We start from the raw sequence: 395 nt of genomic DNA, 5'->3' as shown, positions 1-395 counted from the left end.
TGGGGGTGAGGATGGGGATGAGGTTGGAGGCGAGGCAGGGGTGAGGTTGGAGATGAGGTTGGACGAGAGGCTGGGGGTGAGGCTGGCGGTGAGGTTGGAGGTGAGGCAGGAGTGAGGTTGGAGGTGAGTTTGGAGGTGAGGTTGGAGGTGAGGATGGAATGAGGTTGGAGGTGAGGCTGGGGGTGAGGTTGGGGGTGAGGTTAGAGGTGATTTGGAGTGAGGTTGGAGGTGAGGCTGCGGGTGAGGTTGGAGGAGAGGCTGGGGGTGAGGTTGGGGTGAAGCTGGGGGTGATGTTGGAGGTGAGGCTGGAGCAGAGGCTGAGGGTGAGGTTGGAGGTGAGGCTGGGGGTGAGGTGGAGGTGAGGTTGGAGGTGAGGTTGGAGGTGAGATTGGAGG

At 61.8% G+C, this 395-nt stretch overlaps 1 protein-coding gene across 2 annotated transcripts in view; it reads left to right on the top strand.

Moving 5' to 3' along the window:
* Positions 1-395, top strand: part of NCF4 (neutrophil cytosolic factor 4) — an 18,850-nt gene that overhangs the window by 13,645 nt on the left and 4,810 nt on the right. The window lies entirely within an intron of this gene.

The sequence above is a fragment of the Herpailurus yagouaroundi genome, unplaced genomic scaffold (assembly GCF_014898765.1).
Source record: "Herpailurus yagouaroundi ecotype Mexico unplaced genomic scaffold, PumYag 182, whole genome shotgun sequence".
In the NCBI taxonomy this organism is placed as follows: Eukaryota; Metazoa; Chordata; class Mammalia; order Carnivora; family Felidae; genus Herpailurus; species Herpailurus yagouaroundi.
This window is presented reverse-complemented; position numbering and strand designations above follow the sequence as displayed.